The 22,794-nt window shown below is 41.0% G+C and overlaps 1 long non-coding RNA gene across 3 annotated transcripts; it reads left to right on the forward strand.

Moving 5' to 3' along the window:
- The first annotated feature begins 6,433 nt into the window (after positions 1 to 6,433).
- On the forward strand, positions 6,434 to 18,646 carry LOC116580223. 3 transcript variants are annotated; one of them, XR_004281555.1, is made up of 4 exons: positions 6,434 to 6,729; positions 7,159 to 7,625; positions 10,411 to 10,529; positions 18,542 to 18,646. It is a non-coding gene; the product is annotated as an uncharacterized LOC116580223 (long non-coding RNA). The 3 variants fall into 3 exon arrangements; XR_004281556.1 differs by having other exon boundaries at positions 7,401 to 7,625; XR_004281554.1 differs by having other exon boundaries at positions 6,434 to 7,625.
- Positions 18,647 to 22,794: the final 4,148 nt, after the last annotated feature.

Consider the following 22,794-nt stretch of genomic DNA (forward strand, 5'->3'; position numbering starts at 1 on the left):
AGGGGACGTGGCTCAAAGAAACCCAGCTAGGAAGGTGTAGAGGCGAGCCTCATCCTTGGGCTTTGGAGCACGAGCTGACAACCCCATCTCAACGTTTCATAATTTGGAGCGTGTTTGAGCCTCAGTTTCCTCATCTCTCCATGGGACTCCTGCACGAAGTGGGGTCATCAGTGGGTTTTGAGGGGGTAAAGTAGAGAACAGGGTGGAATTCCTGTCAAGGTGTGTGCTTTGTTGAGTTCTGCGCCTCGCAGATATTGGCCGTGACTCTTAGCAAAGAGCTGAGTGTTGAGTGCTTGCCAGTCCCTCCTTGCTAGGGACTCTCCAAACCAGTGAAAACCCTGGGCTGGAGGTCTGGTGGCCCTCCCTCCCCGCCCCTCCCTTCCTTCCTTCCTTCCTTCCAAGATTTTATTATTTATTTGTTTGTCAGAGAGAGAGAGAGCGAGAGCGCACAAGCAGGGGAAGTGGTAGGCAGAGCAGGCAGAGGGAGAAGCAGGCTTCCCCCACTGAGCAGGGAGCCCAATGTGGGATTTGATCCCAGGGCTCTGGGATCATGCCCTGAGCTGAAGGCAGATGCTTAACCCACTGAGCCACCCAGGCGTCCCTGGCGGCTTTTCTTTTACCACAAAAGCACCTGAGCTCCTTCCTGCTCAGTGCCAAGGACGGGAGGCAGGGGCTACCCTACCACGTCTCCTCTTCTTTCCCCGCAATCTTGACCTTCCCCTCCCTTCTCCATGAGCAGTGTTAATGTGGAATCTTTGGCCTGAAACCCACACCGGAGAAAGGAGCCGTTTCTAGGGCAAAGCCTGTGTTCTTCAGGGAACGTTTGGCCCATGGGAGCAGCAGGGTCCAGGCAAGTCTCCAAGGAGGCATCGCACGTATGTGGGTCCTGCCCTGGGAGGCCCACAATGGCTGTTTGGTCAGGTCTGAGGTTTCATGGGTGTCTTTCCACTGGATTCACTTGTTCATTTCTTGCTCAGTTTCCCAAATCCTTGAGTGACTGTCAGGTGCTTGACAGGAGGGAGGGCTTGGCAGAAATAAGATCATCTCTCTGCCCTACTTGCCTCGTAGTCCAGAGTGATGCAGAAATACATGTGAATAAACATGGAAATAGATGATTTCTGAAAGGATCATGGTTCCAAGGTCATAAATAGGGTGAGGGAATAGAGAGGAATGACTGAGCAGAGCCACTGGCCTGGGGTGGTCTGGAAAGGGCACCTTCGGAAGATAGGACCAGTCAGTGTTGGTATCTAAATGAAAGAGGCAGCACCCACCCATCTGGGGAAAGGTATTTCTGGCAGAGGAGATCATTCAAGTGACCTTAAGATGCTTTTCGGTTAGAAGGATGGTCAGTGGCTGAGTAGGAGGGTCTTGGACATAAGCATGTCTAGACTAGGAGCATGGATTTGACTCTCAGCATGATTTGGAGTCATTGGTGGGCTTTGAGCATCATGGACTCCTGGTGTCATTTAGGGTGTTAAATTGTTTCCACTGGCTGTGCTGTTGTAAAGGTGAGACAGTTCAGGGAAGGAGAGGTGAGGGTTGACAGCCTCTGAGATCCTGTCTAGTCCCAAATCCAGGCTTGTGATGGGGCAGGGTGGTACAGGACACAGGACAGGGAAGGAAGGTGGGGTCACCTTTGTAACTTTGGGGCAGGCCTTGGGTAAAGAGTGGCTGGGCTAGGCTCACCTGGGTGGCTCAGTGGGTTAAAGCCTCTGCCTTCAGGTCAGGTCATGGTCTCAGGGTCCTGGGATTGAACCCCACATCGGGCTCTCTGCTCAGTGGGGAGCCTGCTTCCTCCTCTCTTTCTGCCTGCCTCTCTGCCTACTTATGATCTCTGTCTGTCAAAAAAAAAAAAAAAAAAAAAAAGAGTAGCTGGGCTTGACCTATGAACTTGGGTCACCTTTGAGTGTCAAGGTTAAGGTTGCCTCCCAGTCAAGCACCCCAAGGAGGGTAGGTTGAGCAGAGTGGTGACCTCAGGGTTAAATCTGATTCCCGTTCACATCAGGCACAAAATAATCCACAATCCTCAGTGTTGTAATTTGATCAGGTCCCCCATTGAGATGTTGTGTAATCATTTTCTACAATGACAATAAAACCAGAAGAACAACATTAAAATTATTTAAAAAAAAAAGGCAAAATGAAACACTGGCCTCCTGGATTATTTTAGAAGACTTGCTAAAAACAATAAAAAGCTGTAATTATGCTGCTTGCAAATAGGATAAAATGAAGCAATTAACTTAGTTTCACATTGAAGTAATCCACAACTATAGAACATTGTCTATGTAGTATAATCCCAGGTGGTTTTCACTGTAGACATTACCGAATCAATTAATAGCCATAAGACTCAAATAGGATTAGAAAATTATTTGAGTGGAGAGAAAACATCTTTCTGTGGTCTGGTTCTGTAGCTGTAGGATCAATGGAAGGTGGAGTCAGCTCAGTGGTGACTCACTTCTGTTTTCAGGCTGTGTAGACAGCCTTCAATGTGGAGACATTTCCTGTGGCTGATGGAGGATGAAGAGGAAGTGCGCAGGGCCAGGGAAGCCCCTCGGTGGAGAAGATTCCTAGGCAATTTCTTCTGAAATTCTGGAATGGGGGAAGACCAGAGAGTTCTAACCCCCATGAGCAATCCCCTTAAGGTTTTCTAAAACATCTGAAGTCTGATAAGGGGCAAGAGGGAGGACCAGAGTCTAGGTCAATGGAATTTGGATCCTGTGATTTGTGGAGTCAAAAGAAAGTCCCAAGCTGCTATCTGCACCAGGATGACCAGGGTACCCTGGCTATCCTGAGATCTTGAAAAAGATCTGTGTCAGGATGGAGCTGACCTGCCAGAGGGGTCTTTCCCCTGGTCTCCAGATCTTTGGAGGGACCCTGGATCCCCAGCCAGCCATAGCCTAATGGGGTTCATTCCTTGGGGGTCTGGACATCCGGAGGATGTCCTGGTGGTCTCTGTCCTCTGCCAAATGTCCTATTTGCAACATCAGGGACATAAAGATATTTTTTCAGAAACTTTCATTGTTTCTCAGTTTTTCTTTTTTCCTTCTCTACCCCCCCAGGTATGCACTTTCTTTTCTTAAGCTATGGAGGTGTCTCTCAGCCAACAGCGCTCCTGACTCATAGTCATGAGCTCTTTGAATAGGTTTCAATAATAACACATGATTCTTTAGAATTTTCCTGACAGAATTTTGGCTTGTATTTTGTAGGTGTCCAGCTCTTTGTATTAATGGTCTTGTCATATGATTTTGAAGGAGTTTCCTACATCTCTGCAGGGTACATCGTCTCTAAATCAGGTATTTGGTGAAAATGATTTTTATGTGGATACACTTGAAGGGGGATAAGAGCTGTGGTGTCTCCCTTTCTAACTGCGCCTTTTTCCCCCTGATTTCTGTGAAACTTTTCTGGTTTAGAGACATTTCAGATGATCTTTCAAGGCACTGATTATTTCCTATTTTTCAGTTCAGATAGTATGCAGCTGGTCTCTTTAGGAGTTTTAAAATGAGTGTTTAAACTCAAGCCACACCAATCATTGTCTTTCCTTTGGTTCACCTTGCACTTGGTCCCACCTTCTGGTGAACTTATATCATCCAGTTCCAGACTCCCACAATTCAGGTCTTCTCCTGCAGCAGGAGCCCCAGCCCTCATCTTCGTCATTGTCTACCCAGAAACTTGATCTGACCTTGTAAAAAGAGTTTTGTAATATTATTTTCTTTTGTGCAACAAATGTCTTCACTCTCTTGTTCATTCATTTGGCTTCTTTTGAAAACTGTGTCAGGCTTCCTTGAAGATGAGAATTTTTCTCCAGAACATCTCTGAGAGCTCCCTGAAATTTTCCTTCATTTTCCCCAATGGGTTTTACAGATGTTAACAGCTGCAGGGACTCCATTTGGGTACTCTGATGTAGCTGGTAAAGACTGTGTTTTTCTGGTATGTTGGTGATTAGCTCGACTTGTTTTTTATCTTGACATTTGTCCTTTTTTGGTAGTTTTGGAATGTGTACTTTATACCCAAGTAAAAGGTCAGATGTTTCTAGGTCTTTATTCATAGTCTCCAATTTTCCTGTCCCTGATACCGTGTCTCCCAGAAGTGTGCCACTGAACTTGACTCAGGCCCTTCAAATTCAATTTAAAGATTTTTAAAAAATATTTATTTATTTATTTGACAGAGAGAGAGAGAGAGAGAGAGAGAGATAGATCACAAGTAGGCAGAGAGGCAGGCAGAGAGAAAGGGGAAAGCAGGCTCGCTGCTGAGCAGAGAGCTCAATGTGGGACTCTATCCCAGGACCCTGGGATCATGACCTTGAGCTGAAGGCAGATGCCCGATGGACTGAGCCACACAGGTGTCCATCCTGTGTCCACTTTGTCTCTGTATGAAGTCAGATCTTTTTATTTATCTGGTTTTTTTTTGGCACCTCGGTGGCTCAGTGGGTTAAATCCTCTGTCTTTGGTTCAGATCATGATCCCAGGGTTCTGGGATCGAGCCTGCATCAGGTTCTCTGCTCAGTGGGGAGCCTGCTTCCTCCTCTCTCTCTCTCTCTGCCTGCCTCTCTGCCTACTTGTGATCTGTCTGTCAAATAAATAAATAAAAAATCTTTATTTATCTATTTTTAAAACTCAGATCTTGATAATGAAAAATCCAACCTTGACTATCACAACTGCACTGCACACAGCAGTGAGTGGGGAGCGGGGTCTGGTCTAAGGTGCCCTGGACGTGCTGCTACTGATTGGCCCCAGGACAAGCAGGACACAGAGCATCATGAATATGACATGAGGCCACTGTGGAGTCACCTCACATCCAGAGTTCCACTAACTTCAGAGAACATCGAGAGCATTGTGCCTGGAACCAAACCAGTGCTGGGCAGCCAGGCGGACCTCAGCCGACATGGGGGAGAGGGACAAATACAAAACCCTGGCCAATGCTCTTCTTTCAAACAACTTTACTTGGGTCCCCAGGGGCACTCCCAGAGCTCCAGACACCTTGCCCCCACACACTATGCAGAGCAATTTTAGGTTTACAGGAGAAAATGAGTATAAAACACAAAGAGTTCTTATAAATACAGAATTTCTCCTATAATTAACAGCTTGTATTAGTGTGACACAGTTACAGTTGATAAGCAAATCTTGACTCAGAGTCAAGATCCCCAGCTCTCCTCCTCTCCTTGCCCGTGGCCTAGGATCTCTTTCAAGGCAGAAATCAGAGGAAACTGTAGGGCTGACCTCGTTTGTTTCCTGTTTCACAGGACTCCTGTCCTTTATTGCCCGTTGTCCAGTGTCTTGCGAGTAGTGGTGTGGTGTATTTTATCTGTTTTTTTCCCACCCCTCCTCCCTGGGGAAAGGGCAAATTCATCTTGTATCATTCCACTATGGCCAGAACCTAAGGTCTTCTAGAGAATATCTTTGAAACTGGGAAGACAGGATTGATTTACTGTGTTTTGAAGTCTACCACTAGGTGGCGATGTTGTACAACTGAGATGCTTTTCAGAAAAGGCCCAGGGTACAGAACTTCTAAGTTCTTTTTTTTTTTAAGATTATTTATTTATTTAGTTGACAGAGAGAGAGTCACAGCGAGAGAGGGAACACAAGCAGGAGGAATGGGAGAGGGAGAAGCAGGCTTCCCACCGAGCACGGAGCGAGATGTGGGGCTCTTGGATCACGACCTAAGCAGGAGACAGTCGCTGAACCAACTGAGCCACTCAGGCACCCCCAGGATTTTTAAGTTCTTTTAAGAGACCTGTGAAATCACATAGCTGTTATTAGTTTGGGTACACACGTCTGTCTTGTCAAGCTCTACCTTATTTCTATATCTCTTTTTATTTTCATGTAAACTTTATAAAGATATTTTGCCTATAATCATACATGTCATAGATTGACTATCATGTCTACTAGGACCCTGTAGGAGAAATGTTACCATTGTTAAGCGGAGTTTTCCACCTCTAAATGGATTTAGATATATTTATGAAGACATCAGTTAACATTCATTCCTGACGTGCAGAGGAGGGTAAGATGTGTTTCTTGCCTCAGAGGGCTCCTGTCCGCATGGCAGAGACACAGATATGGACCCGCAGTGACCAACGAGGCATGCTTCACAGAGTAGGTAACCATCTATCGGGGTGCAAAGATGTGTAGAAATTTTTCACTGGGGAAGGGGGCAAATAACGGTGCATCCCCAGCAGTAGAAATATTACATAGAAGGAGGTAGATACTCAAGATATCATAACCAGATCAGAGACAATGGAGTGGGTCCACGCAGTTAGGAGGAATAAAAGAGCGGTAGGAAATAACCATAAGGAAGGGGACCGGGACCACAGTGGGAAGGGTCAGATTTGCTACCTAAGGGCTTGGAATAGAACTTGTAGCCAGTGGAGAGTGAATAATAGTTTTCAATTAAGTGATTGATGTGATTAAAGTGGTGTTTTTGACTAGAGTCTCTAACCTACTATGCTGAACAGTCTTTATAATAAATGTTGTTTTAATGAACATCCAATAAATTTTTACATATATATAAGGTATATATATGTAGGACTATGCAGACATATTATGCAGTTATAAAAGATGCACAAAACTATGAAGCTTGTGGTAATAATGACATCGTCTTTGACAACTGAGAATTTTTTGCGGATTACGCATCAGGTCTGATTAGATCTGTGTTTTCAGTCATAGCAGAGCTAATTTAAGTGGGACGGAAGACATCGGAGTCTCAATGTCTTTCTCTGTATCTCTGGATCGTTTCAAGGTATTTGAACATGGCAATGAATTTGCTCTCTTTCTTCAAGCCTGGCATACTGCCTACCTCACACACAAACAGTAGGATTGTTCTCCCAAGTCAATATTAGAGATCTAACTTCTTTCTTATTTATTAATATAAGACAAGTGCAAATTGGAGACTTACTGTTTTATTTGTCCCCTGTGGAGCATCTGGGCAGCCTACAATACCCGTGTCCTCACACACCCCAGGCTTTGTGGCTCTGGTTGTAGAACGTAGGCGGGAGACCAACGCAGACACCAATAGGAGCTGCTTGTCTGTTGGTAATCAGAGCAGAGATCAATTAAGTCTGAGATAAACAGTTACTGGCCAATTCAAATAATACATATTTCATTTCAGCCTCTTGTAAATTAACAAAGCAAAATACTAAAAATAATAATTGTGTCCCCTGAAGTTCAGGTATTACAAGTGAACATAGCTTAGAATTTTCTCGGAACAATACTTTGTGATAGATTCTCCGGTCAGTGTGTTAGAAACAAGACCCCTTCCCTGGTGGTGATACAGCGAGAAGTCAGTAGCCTGTGACCCAGAAGAGAGGTTTCCCCAGAATCCGGCCATGCTAGCACCCTGTTCTAGGACTTTCAACATCCAGAACTGTGAGAAGTAAGTATCTGTTAGTTACAAGTGGTGTTTTGTTACAGGAGCTCAAATGGACCAGGGTCAAGAACAAAGATGAACAGGAATATTTGACCTAGGTTCTCTGCTGCAGTATTACAGAAGGTGCTCAGGGAGGCTTGAATTGACATTCATCTCTCCGTCTCTCTGCCCAAACACTAGCCCTTCATAAATGCATATGCCCACTTCACTGAAGATGCTGCAGCTCTCCCAAGTAGCAAGGAGGATCACACCCCCGCCTCAATTTCCAGGTAGTTTTATAGTAAACCTTCTAAATTACTGTTTATAAATTGTATCACGTACATGAGAGATATGAAATAAATTCAGAGAAGGTTTGTTTCTTAATTAATATCATGTGAAGTATTAAGACCGCTGGCTTGAAAGAAATGGTTGTAAAAATCTATAGCTAGACCATTTGCAGCGGCCATTTCTTCATGCCCAGATTGCATCTTGACCTTGTTCATTGGTTGATTGGAAAATTGCATCCCTTTTCTTACTTCTGAGTGTGAGGGTGATATCAGTTCAGTGAGGCATTTCAGGATTTATAGTTCCTGAATTCTGTCTTCCAGAGAAAGTTGAAAGTATGCTTTTTCTCACTGCTAAACAGCAGAGTTGTGGCTAGTCTTTAGGCAAACACCTTTTGAAAGCTGAAACAGGTTGGGGTGTCTGGGTGGCTCACTCGGTTAAGCGACCAACTCTTGGTTTGGGCTCAGGTCACGATCTCAGGGTCTTGAGATCAAGCCCTGCATAGGGCTCTGCACTCAGCAGGGAGTCTTCTTGTCCCTCTCCTTCTGCTCCTGCCCCTGCTTGCCTGTACTCTCTCTCTCCCCCCAAATAAATAAATAAATAAATAAGTAAAATCTTGAAAGCTGAAAAAGCCTGGAGCTACATGTGTATAAAGATATATGCACCAAATCTTAGGGGAGACTTTTTAAAGCAGACCCTGGTATAAACCTGATATGAGTGGGATGCTTTTATTGATAAATTGATTTCTTACTTGGCCTTCAAACATCCGTTATTGGCATATGTCATGTTTCCATAATATTCTCTCCATAGGAGCTCCCTTGGTGTTTGCAAGCACAGGATGGCCCGATGAGCTGACCACTTCCCCTGTGCACTTCAGTGAACCTTTGGGCACTGTTTTGCCCGATCACTTCTTATCTTATTATTCAACTGTATTTTCTCCATAGCACTTACCGGTATACGAAATGATGTTGTTTACATATGTTGTGTTTACTTTCCCCCCAGCTTCACTTACATGTAAAACCACAGGAGGTCAGGGGCCTTGTTTTCCTATTCCTCAACCTGTCATCACTGCCAAGACCGGATGTGGCACAAACTGAGTGGTCAATACGAAATCATTGGTTGTGTAAATAAATGAACATATGCAGTAGTACCTGATGTCATGTTCATTGTCATGAAGCATTTACTCAACGTTGTGCCCATATGACACTGTGAAGTGGAACATACATGAAGACTGACTAGGTCATATTATGTGTTCTGACCCCCAAACCAGTAACAAACGAACTGACAGACAAAAAAACCCACAAAAAGACAGAAGGAAATTTGGGGAGGTGATGGTTATGTTTCCTATCTTGGGTGTGGTGATGTACGATGGGTACATGCAGATGCCTAAACTCATCAGGATGTATACATTAAACGTGTGCAAACTTTCATATGTCAGTTATAGCCCAATAAAGTTTTTTTTTTTTAAAAAAAGATTTTCCTTATTTATTTGAGAGAGAGAATGAGAGAGGGAGAGAGCACGAGACAGGGGAGGGTCAGAGGGAGAAGCAGACTCCCTGCTGATCAGGGAGCCCAATGCACAACTCGATCTTGGGAAGGCAGTCACTTAACCAATAGAGCTACCCGGGCGCCTCAAGTTCTGTTCTGTTTTTTTTTTGTTTGTTTGTTTATTTGTTTTGGTTTCTTTGTTTTTGTTTTTGTTTTTTTAAAAGAAGTGTTTGTTAAGCAGCAACACAGTGTTGCACAACCCCAGTGGGCTGTGTGTGTGTATGTGTGTGTGTTTGTGTGTGAAAGACCAGGCCCTGCGCAGAACAGACGGATGCCAGGAAGACCTGACTCTATAGAAATTTGTCATCCAAGTAGCTCCTGGATCATGTGCCTGTGGCTTCCTTTATATTTGGAATCATCTCATAATGAGGATGTCTCAGTGGCTCGTAGATAAACCCTTCCGGGTAAAGACCCCCACAGAGCCCTCTGAAACTGAGTACCAACCCTGCTCTGTCGTACACAGCATTAGAGGCAGGCAAACCCCACTTTGTTCCCACATTTCATTCATCATCATAGCAAGATACTTTTTAAAATAGAAACAAGTCGGGGCACCTGGGTAGCTGAGCTGGTTAGGCTTCTGCCTTTGGCTCAGGTCATGATCTTGGGGTCCTGGGATCCAGCCCTGCATGGGGCTCCCTGCTCAGTGGGGAGTCTGCTTTTCCCTCTGCCCCACCCCTTGCTCGTGCTCACTCTCTCTCTCTCTGGCAAATAAATAAATAAAATCTTTAAGAAAAATAAGAAATAAAAAATAATTTATTTACTTAAGTAAATGACAAGAAAAATTATAAAAAATATAGAAACACGTATACAAAGTATTTTTTTAAAAATCAAATTGGTGGGGGGGTGCCTGGGTGGCTCAGGGGGTTGAACCTCTGGCTTTGGCTCACGTCATGGTCTCAGGGTCCTGGGCTCGAGCCCCACATGGGGCTCTCTGCTCAGCGGGGAGCCTGCTTCCCCCCTGCCCCGCCTGCCTCTCTGCCTACTTGTGATCTCCCTCTCTGTCAAATAAATAAATAAAATCTTTAAAAAAAAATCACACTGGGATTCAGTGCTATCTAACACTAGAGAGAGAGTTAAATTTAATTGATTTGGGTAGGGTAAAATGGCAATAATTGTTGGACATGGTATTTAAATTTCATTACTTGAATTTCTTATGGCTCCTTTTCACGTGAGAATTACCTCTGCAAATCCGACATCATAGAAAACTTTTCAAAGAGCTCTTACTTGCATTTTCTCTCTAAGGGGCCAGTGTCGCACTCAGGGATTGGTGACTGAGAAAGGCATAACGAGAAGATGAATGTGCTTCAACCTTCGAAGTGTCTCCAGTTCCTGGCTTTGTTCTTTCCCTCAGGCTGAACGAGGTGAATATAGAATATCTTGCAGTTGAATAATTTGGATTGCTTTTAGGCAAGAATTTTTGTGATGTTATAAAAATTGAGATCTAAAAGGAAACTTAACCTTCAGTTCATTCTTTTGATGTATTTTGCCCGAAGCATGGTGCTAGGACCTGTTATCTTAAATAGGCAATATAAAAATATCTTTCTAATTCACTCCTACAGTTGAAAGTTCCTCATGGATTGAAATTACTGTGATCTATCAAAATTTACTATGTTGTGGAAATAAAATAAAATCACATGTCAGGCGAGGAATGATGACAACAATGGACCGGCTTATTATGAAGCTTAAAATGAAAATGCTTTACTGGCAACACTATTGGACTTTTGAAAGATTGAGGATATGTGTCAGAATCAGAAAAGCCACAGTGCTGGTGTTCTCTTTATTCTTATTGATGTGGCTGGTTTTTGCTCCATGCTTAAGGTCAATTTTTTGGAATCCATAATAGTATTTGGTTTAATTGCATGTTGTTGTTGTCGAGATGTAATTAAGATACCGTAAGATTCATCATTTTAAAGTAGACATTTCAGGGGCTCCTGGATGGCTCAGTTGGTTAAACGTCTGACTCTTCATTTTGGCTCAGGTCATGATCTCGGGGTGGTGAGACTGAGCCCACAGGGTATGGAGGCTTCTTGGGATTCTCTCTCTTCCTCTCCTCTGCCCCTCCCCTCCCACGCATGCTCTCTCTCTCAAAAAAAAAAAAAAAAAAAAAGAAAGAAAGAAGTGTACATTTCAGTGATTTTGAATACATGCACCAGGTCTTGCAACTTTCGTAACTAATTACAGAATTTTTCATTAATCCCAAAAGATGAAACCACCCATACACCGTCTGTAGCTATGGATTTGCCTATACGGGACATGTCATGTGAGCGGAGTCCTGTCCTGTGCCTGACTGCTTCCGCTTAGCAAAGACTTCCACATTTCTCCATGTGGCAGCCAGGGTCAATACTTCATTTCTTTTTATGGATGAATTTTAGCCCTTGGGACAACTAGCTGTGCCACATTTTATTATCCATTTATAAACTGATGAACATGTGCTTTGTTTCCATTCTTTGGCTGTTATGAATAATGCTGCTGCGAACCTTCATGTACATGTTTTTGTGTGATCATATGTTTGCACTTCTCTTGAGAATATAGCTAGGAGTGGAGTTGCTGAGTCATGTGGTAACTCTATGTTTTACTTTTTTTTTTTTTTTAATTATATCTCTTTGTTAGAGAGCATGAGTGGTGGGAGAGGCAGAAGGAGAAGGAGAAGCAGACTCCCTGCTGAGTAGGGAGCCTGGTGCTGGGGCTTGATCCCAGGACCCCAAGATCATGACCTGAGCCAAAGGCAGATGCTTAACTGGCTGAGCCACCCAGGCACCCCTGTGTTTCACTTTTTGAGGAACTGCCAAACTGTCTCCCACAGCAGATGTGCAAGTTTTCATGTATGAGGATTCCAATTTCTCAAATCCTTGTCAACACCTGCTATATTCCACTAACAAAAAAAAAATTATAGCCAATCCCCATTCTGTGGGGTGTGTCTCTTGATGATGCCCTTTGCTCTCTCTGGCACCTAGGAATTCAGACTGTTGGTTTCCAAGGCTATTGTCAGATGGGCAGGGGGGGATGGTACTAGGGTAGGTTAAAACACCACAAGACAGGGCACCTATGTGGCTCAGTTGGTTGAGCGTTGGACTCTTCGTTTTGGCTCAGGTCATGACCTCAGGACTGTGTGACTGAGCCGTGAGTCAGGCTCCACACTCAGTGGGGAGTCCGCTTGAAGTTTCTCTTCCTCCGTCCTCCGTCCCTCTCCATCTCTTCTCTCTCTAAAATAAATAAATAAATCTTAAAAACAAAAAACAAAACCTACCAGAATCTTGCTGTTCTTATGACTACTTAGCATTTTTTTTTTTTTTTCCGCTTGGATAAATATTCCTTGGTTTACTACAGGTCTTGGTTTAATATCCAAGCTCCAAAAAAGTTGATTCTGACCATCTTTGCCATTAGTGTTTCATTTCTCTGATGAGGGGGTAAAATTTCCAGAGGTTCTTATTCTGACATTTTCACTGTTATCACTTCAATTCTTTGACTTACACAGCAGTGAGATCACTGCTTTGCCTTTGGTTATTTTCATAGAGACTTGTCGAAGTCGTGTGGATGCTATGGAGAGATTCACTCAAGCTTCTTTTAAGTCTGTCATCACAGATCTTTCTTACTGGATATTATCCTCTTCTACTTTTATTATTTATAAAGTTTGGGAGCTGTTAAAAGCCTCAGAGGGTGGCTAATGGATTGATGCTTTTGTTTCACACACGAGAAAACTGGCACCTCTTGTGGAGTGAAGTGAATTGTTTGGCTTCTTCCTGTAGTTGGTAGTTGAGCTTAGAATCGAAGTCAGACGACAGGTTAGAGCTCAAACAAAAATGCTCAGTATATAACCTTTGCAATTTTCCCAAGTCTCATCAACCAGCCTTCTATAGGTGTTTTCCCTTTTCACTTGGGCATGTGGCAAGTCCCTGTAAGACTTTGAAAGTGATAAGATACCATAAGGCATTGCATAGCCCCACAGCTCTTCTCATCATGGACTTGGCTTTTACCTTGGTATTATTTGGGGATTATAAACATTCCCAGTCCCCAAGAAGTAGCCACATTTGAGCCATGTGAAATCTGTATGGTGGCAGACACATTTCTGTCTAACTTTCCCTGCTTATTATTACTTTCCCTGTTTATTTCTACAAAGCCAAAAAGAAAACAAATGGTTTCAAAATAAAAGTTTGGTGCTGCAATGTAGGTACATGAATGTACATTGGAAGAACTTGGGCCCATCCTCCGATTGGTGTTTGTATTAGTTTGCAGGGGCTGCCATAAAGGTGAGTGCCTTAAACAACAGAAATTATTTTTCTCACAATTCTGGGGCTTAAAAATCTGAGATCAGTGTATCTGCTTGGTTGGTTTCTTCCAAGGCTTCTATCCTTGGCTTGTAAATGAGTGTCTTTCCCCCGCTGACTTCACGTTACTTTTCCTCTGTAACTATGTCCTAATTTCTTCTTCTTGTAAGGAACCAGTCATATTGGATTAGGACCTGCCATAGTGATCTCATCTTAACTCAATTATCTCTTTAAAGACCCTGTTTCCAAATAGAGTCACATTCTGAGATACTGGGGGTTAGGGCTATGAATTTGAAATCTATGAATCAAATTAGCTTCATAAAAAATGAGTAAGATACCATCAAAGCAAACACCATACTCTCTCCCCAAACTGAAAAAAGAATGAAAATATGGAGCAGAATATCCAAGGGCTGTGGGACAATTGCAGAAGGTGTAATATACACAGAATGGGAATAACAGATGGAAAAACTAAAATAGGAGCTGAAGAGATATTTGAAGTAATAAGGCTGAGAATTTTCCAAGTGAATGTCAGTCACCAAGTAATAGAACCAAGAAGCTCAGATAATATCAAGAAGAATAAACACCAAAATACTATACCTATACATATTATATTCAAACTACAAAAAAAAAAAAAAGACAGAGGAAGAAGTCAGAAATGTGGGAAGACTTCTCTTTAGAGGGACCCCTATACGAATTACATTGGACTCCTTGTCAGAAACTATGCAAATAAGAGTGTAATGAAATATTTAAAGTGTTTTTTTAAAAAAGGATTTTATTTATTTTTTTATTTGAGAGAGAGAGAGAGAGAGACTGTGTGTGTGTGTGTGTGTGTGTGTGTGTGTGTGTGTGTGTAAGCCAAAGGAGGTGCAAAGGGGGAGGAAGAAGAACAAGCGGACTCTGCACTGAGTGCAGAGCCTGACATGAGGCTCGATCTCATGACCCTAAGATCATGAACTGAGCTGAAACCAAGAGTCAGATGCTTAACCAACTGAACCACCCAGGTGCCCCTAATGTTTTTTTTCTTTTATTAATTAAAATTTTTTTTTTATAAACATATAATGTATTTTTATCCCCAGGGGTACAGGTCTGTGAATCGCCAGGTTTACACATTTCACAGCACTCACCATAGCCCATACACTCCCCAATGTCCATATCCCCACCATGTTTGTTTTCTTTTTAAAAGACCGACCAGTTTGGGGGTGCCTGGGTGGCTCAGTCGTTAAACGTCTGCTTTCAGCTCAGGTCATGATTCCAGGGTCCTGGGATCGAGCCCCACATTGGGCTCCCTGCTGGGTGGGAAGCCTACTTCTCCCTCTCCCACTCCCCTTGTTTGTGTTCCTTCTCTCTAAGTGTGTCTCTCTCTGTCAAATAAATAAATAAAATCTTAAAAAAAAAATACCCACCAATTTGGAATTCTGTGTCCAGAGAAATCATCTTTCAAAAGTGAGAGAGAAATAAAAACTACTTTCTCAGACAAAGAAAACTGGAGAAAATTGTTGATAGTAGACATGCCTTATAAGAAATGTCAAAAGGAGAAGGAAAATGCATGTCAGAAACTCAGATATACATATATGAAGATGAAATAAGATATTTTATTATTATTAATTGATATGATAGAAAACTATTCAAGAATAGCAACAGGGTATTGGGTGATTTTAGGTATAAATTTTTTTAAAAAGATTTTATTTATTTGACAGAGAGAGAGAGAGCACAAGTGGGCAGATTGGCAGGCAGAAGGAGAAGGAGAAGCAGGCTCCCTGCGGAGCAGGGAGCTTGATGTGGGGCTTGATCCCAGGACTCTGAGATCATTGTCTGAGCTGAAGGCAGCTGCTTAACTGACTGAGCCACCCAGGCACCCCTTAGGTAGAGATTTATTTATTTAAATTTTATTTTTTTCATTTATAATTTTTAAATTTTTAAATAAGCATATAATGTATTATTAGCTCCAGGGATACAGATACAGGTCTGTGAATTGCCAGGTTTACACACTTCACAGCACTCATTAGGTAGAGATTTTAAGTGAAATAAGTGACATCAATGTTATCAAAGATGGAAGGAAGGAATTGGAGGAGATATTTTGTGATGAGATACCTGCAATACTGAAGAAAGGTTATGATGTTCTTTGAAAGTGAATTTTGATTAGTTGTAAATAACTATTGCAAATTTTATAGCAGCCAGGAAAATAACTTTGGAAAGAAGTACAATTGATATGTTAGAGGGCAGAGAAAATGGAATAATATAAAATGCTCAGTTAAAACCAGAGAGGCAGAAAGAGAGGGGAGGATTAAAGCAAAGGAATCAAAGAAGGGCAACAAATAGAAAAGTTATAAATATGGCATATTTTAATCCAAAATATCAATCATTACTTTAAATGTGAATGGTCTAAATACACCAATTAAAAGAGGGACTGTTAAAGTGGATAAGAAAAAAAGGCCCAACTATATATTGTCTATAAAGAAGCCATTTTATTTTATTTTTTAAAAAGATTTTTATTTATTTAATTGACAGAGAGAGACACAGAGGGAGAGGGAACACAACCAGGGAACAGGGAGCCGGATGCGGGGCTGGATCCCAGGACCGTGGGACCACGACTTGAACCAAAGGCAGACATCCAATGACTGAGCCACCCAGAAGCTACCCAGAAGCGCCCCAGAAGCCATTTTAAATATAAGGACACAGATAGATAAAGAGGGAGGGGCTGTAGGAAATTCCACCATGCCAACTTCAATCAAAACAAAATTGGAGTAACTATATTTCAGGTCAAGCAGACTTTGGAACAAGGAAATTTGTCAGGGATAAAAAGTACTGCACAGGGAAAATGGGGTCAGTGCTCTAAGAAGTCAGGACAATCCTTAATATGCATGTTCCCAACAAAACAGCATCAAAATATATGAAGTAAAATACTGATAGAAGGCGGTGCCTGGGCGAATCAGTGGGTTAAAGCCTCTGCCTTTGGCTCACGTCATGGTTTCAGGGTCCTGGGATCGAGCCCCGTATTGGGCTCTCTGCTCTGCAGGGAGCCTACTTCTCTCTCTCTCTCTCTCTCTGCCTGCTTGTGATCTCTGTCTGTCAAAGAAATAAATAAACTATTTAAAAAAAATACTGATAGAACTGATCATTACTCTGGGGTACCTGGGTGGCTCAGCTGGCTAAAAGTCTAACTCTTGATTTCAGCTCAAGAGGGTGTGAGGGTGGTGAGCTCGAGCTCCCCATCATGCTCCCTGCTCAGTGGGGAGTCGATGGGAGATTCTCTATCTCATTCTCCCTCTGCCCCCCTCACCACTAACATGCTCTCTCATAAATAAATAAATAAATCTTAAAAAAAAGGAACTTTCGTTACTCATTCCATGGACAATAGCAGGATATTAAAAGAATTTTGCTTACAACTCTATGACACAAGTTTGGTAACTTAGATAAAATGGGCCAGTGGAACAGAACCACCAAAACTCAAACAAGAAGAAGTAGATAATCTGAACAGGGTGGTATCTATTAACTATTTTGAATCGTGTTTATTTAATGAATTCTATTTAATAAAATTCCCAAACCGAAAGCACCAATTCTAGATGGCTTCGCTGGTGAATTTTACAAAGCATTTAAGGAAGAAATGACACCAATTCTCTCCAACCTCTTATAGAAATTAGAAGGAGAGAGAACACTTTCTAACACATCCTATGAAGCTCACATTACACTAACCTCTCCTGCCCCAAACCAGATAAAGTCATTATAAAAAGGGAAACAACAGACTTACATCTCTTTTGAACATACACACAAAGTCCTCAACAGAATATTAGCAAATTGAATTGAACAGCGAATAGGAGATTATACATCATGACTAAGTAGGATATATGTCAAGTGTGTACGACTAAAATCCAGTAATACCAGGAGCTGGTGAAGATACAGGATGGCAGGAACTCTCCTTCATTGCGGGAGAATACAGAATATATTGTGCGAATACAGAAAGGTGCATTCGCTTTGGAAGGTAGTTGGGCAGTTTCTAGGCATGGTCTTACCAGCAAACTTCTTGGTGTTTACCCAAATGAGTTGAAAACATATCCACTAACACACACCAAAAAAACCTGCACATAAATGTTTATGGCAGTCTTATTCATAGTTGTCCAAACTGGAAGCAATCAAAATGTTCATCCATAGGAAATGGATAAACAAACTTTGGTACATCCATACAATGGAATATTATTCAGACAAAAGGAAATGAACTATCAAACCACAAAAAGCTATGGAAGATCCTAAAGTGCATATTGCTAAATGAAATAAGCCAGTCTAAAAAATACACATACACATACACACTCACAGTAAGATTTATTTATTTATGTTAGAAAGAGAGAGTACGTGCAGAAGAGCAGGGGGGAGGGGCAGAGGGAAAGGGAAAGAGAAACTCAAGCAGACTCTGTGTTGAGCATGACTTGGGGCTTGATCTCAGGACTCTTAACTGTCTCTGTCACCCACATGCCCCCAAAATATGTGTATGTATCATTCTGGAAAACTAGAGAGACATAAAAAGACTGTAGAGATACTCAGAAGGATCAGCGGTTACACGGATAGTGGGGAAGAGAGGCAGGATGAAGTCGGCAGTGAAACTATTCCCTGATACTATCGTGGCAGACATAGGAGACTGTGCAACCTTCCTGTAAACTATGGATTTTTAGTCGCAGTAATATACTAATATTCTGCCATTAACGTTAGCAAACGTACCATAGTAATCCCAAGTTGTTAATCATGGAGGAAACTACGGGGGAGAGGAGGGTAAGGGAGCTTTGTATTATCTGCTTGATTTTTCTGCAAATGTGAAACTGCTCTAAAAGTGAAGTCTATCAATCATAGAAAACAAAAATATTAAAAATATCAATACAGGTTTAATTTCATTGTGCCTATACCATACTCAGAAACCCGTTTCATTGAAACAAATTCCAGTTTGGAAGTTATCAGACTGTCCAAAAGAGGGTGCCAAAGACTTACAAAGATGTCCTCTTTGGTTATGCAAGAGGAAGGTAAATAATAACATAGAATTAATAGAATAAAAAACCGGAAGGTTGTAATAAGTCAGCAGGCACCACACTTCCTTGCCAATGACTTCTATCTTCCTTCCTTAGGACTCAGATCCATTACCTTTGTGCTCTGGTGCTGCTGCTTTGTTGTCTATGCAGGTGTAGTGGCCCCTGAGGAGGCACAGCTGTGACCTGGGCTCCCATGAGACCTAAAGGAAGCTGGGTTGGCACAATGGCTTTTGGACCCTACTTTAAGCAGCTAGAGACATAGGCTTGTAGGAATTGAATTTCAGTGGGAGTTTTGCAAATTTATGTTTTTTTCCAATTTATAATATTTGTAGTGATATAAATTTGGAGATTCTTTTCACTTTTTGACAATAGCCTTTTGAGACCTCAATCTTGAATTTCTCTGTTTCTAGCACCTTCAGTCAAGGAGCCTATAATCTGTGACTAAGTATAAAAGCACCAACACAATTCATTCCTCAGGGTATCTTTTGATGAAGAATTTTGATGTGGATAGAATTTCCTTGTTAGGGCTATAATATTACAGGTAGGCTCAGTTTCTTTTGTGTTATATTGTCTTTTTAGATTTTCGAAACATCTTTACTTTCTGTTGGTTGCAAAAGTGTAAAAAAGTGGTGTAAAAATATACACTTGGAAAATAATGAAATTAATGAGGTTTGAAATGAAAACTTACTAATCTCAGTTGAAGAGATAAAGCTATCCAGAATTTGTTATGCAAAGTTCTAAATATTTCTATATATGTTTAGAACATGAGGAGCCCTCACTCACCATGTTCTCCGGTAGAATACTTTCCATGCCCAATGATGACATGGTTCCTTCTTCTCAATGGATGCCTGTGATTGCATTTTATATGTATATTATACTTCAGTCAATACTGTATGCAATTTAGTTCTTTCTGTTTTGTGCTATCAAGATTATAAGTTTAATAAAAAATCCTATAGATACATATTACTATATTTGTTATCTCTGTTCAATTAATTCCCAGAATTGAAATTCCAAGTCAAAATGTAAACAGACGTTCATTTTGATATGTATTACCATCTACTGCCTGATAAGTTTTACGAATATAAAAATGCACTCACTTGAGTATTCCACTGGGGTTCTCTTAAAGCAGAGAACAACTATATCTAAGAATGAATAATTTTATTTATTTAGTAACTTAAGTTTTCATTATTGAAGTATAGTGGGCTTACAATGTTTTATTACTTTCAGATGTACAACATAGTGATTCAACAATTGATTATATTAGACAATGCTCACTACAATAAATAGAGTTGCCATCTGTCACCATACAATGTTATTACAATATTATTGATGATCTGTCCTATATTTCATCTCTGTGACTTTTAAATTTTTTTTTTATTTTGTAACTGAAGTCTGTACTTACTAATCCCCTTCACCTATTTCTCCCATCCTCCTCCCTTCACCCCGGCAACCACCAGTTTGTTTTCTGTATTTGTAAGTCTTTTCTTTTTTTTTTTTTTGGTTTGTTCATTTATTTTGTTTTTTAGATTCCACATAGACATGAAATCATATGGTATTTGTTTTTCTCTTGTCTGATTTATTTCGCTTAGCATAATACCCTCTAGGTCCATCCGCATTGTCAAAAATGTGAAGACCTTAGGATGAATCATTTTAGTTCACGCTGTCCAGGATGGATATATCCCAGGGCCAGACATCATTAGCATTTACCTCTTTTGCTCTGTGCTATAAAACAGTTCCCTTAGTATCACTGATCTTTTGCATTTGAGGTCTTTCTTTTTCTTTTTCTTTCTTTCTTTCTTTCTTTTTTTAAAAGTATTTCTGTTTTAAAGGTAGATGTCCTTTGACTGACAGCTGGGGATACTTCTTGCAAGTCTCAGAGCCAGCTACATGTTGAGGTTCAGCTCTGTTCTACTGATGTGGTGATTTGAGTTATCTTGAGCTGTCTTTGGTGCTCTGTTAGCGGCCACAGCTTTAATTTCGGGAAGGCTTTCTTCTCTGTAGGGCAGAAGCCTGGAGTGATGGAATTATCCTATTGGTGTACATTTCCTCTTCATTCTGTTTTCAAAATGTTTCTTTCTGAGAGAAAAAAATTGGCATCATTATGATGGGGGGAGGAGGTTCAGATAAAAGGACTATTCATTTGTGTATATTCCTTCTCAGAAGATATGGCTAATGTAGTTTTCCTGGTGATTTTCATAATTATTTTAGTGAGAAGAACTTAGAGTACACATTTTATTTTGCCGAGTGAGACTATCATAGCACACACACACCCCTCCCCAAACTTTCCCCAAAACAACTAACACTATCAACTTAATAACAATATCAGCTTAATACCAAAATGTAAGAATATTATTATTGACTCCATCATTTACTAGCTGTATGAGCTTGGTCAGGTTAATATCTCTTTTTATGTATAAAATAAGGTAATTATGAATATCAGGTGAGATAAATATATACCATATACATATGTTTATTATATATCATATAAATTACATATAATATTTATTACACACAACACATATTTATTACATATATACATATGCATATGCATATACTTGTATGTATATTCACAGCCTGCAGTAAATACTCAGTATTTAGCATATTTAGGTTTTTGTTGTTATTAGTTGTTCCATATCAGTATTTTTGAATAAGTTTATTTATTTATTTATTTATTTATTTATTTTTAAAGATTTTATTTATATATTTGACAGAGAGAGATCACAAGTAGGCAGAGAGGCAGGCAGAGAGAGAGAGAGAGAGGAGGAAGCAGGCTCCCTGCTGAGTAGAGAGCCTGATGCGGGACTCGATCCCAGGACCCTGAGATCATGACCTGAGCCGAAGGCAGCAGCTTAACCCACTGAGCCACCCAGGTGCCCCTGAATAAGTTTATTTTTAAGGAAAGCTCACTGCTTATATTTATTTTTCTTAGTTCGGGTTCTCCCCAAAGCAGATTCTGAGATAGAAAGTAGGGAAGCAAAGGGGATGTTGGTAGGAAACTGGTGGGAAGGGAAGGATCAAAGGGAACCGAATGAAGGGGGAGCCCCAGGCCAGTCGCCATCATGGGTCAGCTGGAATGATCCCACAAGGAATCTGGCAAAGCTCATGCTTCAGAACTTACTAGTAAACAGGCTATGAAGCTAAGTACAACTCCTGATAGTCATTTGCTGAGGACCATTCCTTGGGCTGCTACTTCCTCAGCACTTCTGCCTGCCAGGCCAGTGTGCAGGGAGTGGCTCCTGTCCATGGAGGCAGGGGTGGTCGCCTGGGGCACTTGAAAGGTGGCTCACTGACGCTCTCCACCATGGGCTGTTGAAACCTGGCCTTGGACATGGTATAGGAATTACTGGGGAAAGCTGTGTGTGTCTCTTATCTTATTCCCTTTTCTCATGGGTGGACAGGTAGATTAATTAGACTGAACCGAATACTGCATTTTATATAAACCACATTCCATTCTAAATAGAATCTAGTTAGCCCATTGCAATGAAAAATACATGACTCTGGACCACAAACCAAACCATGAGTTTTATTTTTTATTTATTTGCAAAAACTTTTAATGAAAATTTCGAACATATAAAAAGACGGAATAATTTAGTCATCAGCCACGTATTCATCATCCTGGTTCAAAAATTTTGTTTCAAAAATAAACCCACCCCACTCCCACCTGGAGGAATTTAAAATAAATTATATTGTTTTGTTCATGAATATTTCAGTGTATATCTTTAAAATATAAAAGTGATTTCATTGTTAGGCTTAAATTGTTAATAATAGTTAATGCAATCAAACACCTGGTGCTTGTATAAATTTTCCTGTCTTCCTTTTTCCTTTTCCTTCCTTTCTTTCTTTCTACATCTGGGGCAAAATAATAAGGACATAAATGGCTCCAAATTGCACTTATCAATATATTTTTTAAGTTTCTCTGAATCCATAGATTCCACCCTTTTCTTTCTTTCTTTCTTTCTTTCTTTCTTTCTTTCTTTCTTTCTTTCTTTCTTTCTTTCTTTTTTTTGTTTCAATTAATTTATTTTTGGTGCTGTGCCTTTTTCTGGATCAACATCATGCCCCACCCTTGGTTTTCAGTGGACGTCGAATGGGAAAATAAATATCTTCTCATCTCATTAGATTAGTGGCATGTCCATTTCAGGTGCCATTTCTTCTTCTTCTTTTTTTTTTTCAGGTGCCATTTCAATCATTGGCCTAATAATGTGCTAAACACTGGGATTCCCAGACCTGTGCTCTGAAGTGATAAGGTGAGCTGCAGTGATGGGAATGGTTAGTGAGATTGAAAATAGAAAAGAAAAAAATGGATGAATTTGACTACATGGCCTTAAAGAAAACAGTTGACTTTTCTC

Source organism: Mustela erminea, chromosome 19 (genome assembly GCF_009829155.1).
Source record: "Mustela erminea isolate mMusErm1 chromosome 19, mMusErm1.Pri, whole genome shotgun sequence".
Lineage (NCBI taxonomy): Eukaryota > Metazoa > Chordata > Mammalia > Carnivora > Mustelidae > Mustela > Mustela erminea.